Source organism: Echinops telfairi, unplaced genomic scaffold (assembly GCF_000313985.2).
Source record: "Echinops telfairi isolate 266 unplaced genomic scaffold, ASM31398v2 ScPeMD7_25;HRSCAF=90, whole genome shotgun sequence".
In the NCBI taxonomy this organism is placed as follows: domain Eukaryota; kingdom Metazoa; phylum Chordata; class Mammalia; order Afrosoricida; family Tenrecidae; genus Echinops; species Echinops telfairi.
The window spans coordinates 26,306,820-26,307,350 of record NW_022103922.1 but is presented as its reverse complement, the minus strand read 5'-3'; positions in this window follow the sequence as shown (position 1 = coordinate 26,307,350).

The following is a 531-nucleotide window of genomic DNA, read 5'->3' as shown; positions in this document are numbered from 1 at the left end:
TTAGTAGTCACTTCACATCCGTGCTCTCCACAATCCCCAGTACCCATGAATCTACCTTCTGTCTTTATAGATCTGCCTACTCTAGACATTTCCTCTCAAATAATCGTCCAATCGCTGGCCTTGGGGGTATGAAAATTTTCATTTAGCATGTTTTCAGGGCTTGGCCATGTTATAACATGTGCTCCACTTATTTTAAATGACTGAACAATATCCCATTAAATAGTTCCAGGGATCCCACCCCCTTTCTGAAAGTTTGATTTATGCTACTTTCACATTTGTAAAGGTTCAAAGTGGAAAGGGTTCAGTGTGTGCTTTGCAGCGAGCTGGTCCAGGGCCAGCGGAGGCTCAGAGCAGTGCAAGCGGCCTCGCCACAGTCCTTGCTGGAATCTACACACAGCATCTCAGCCACAGTCCATCCCCAGGAAACTACACACAGCATCTCTGCCACAGTCCATCCCCAGGAAACTACACACAGCATCTCTGCCACAGTCCATCCCCAGGAAACTACACACAGCATCTCTGCCACAGTCC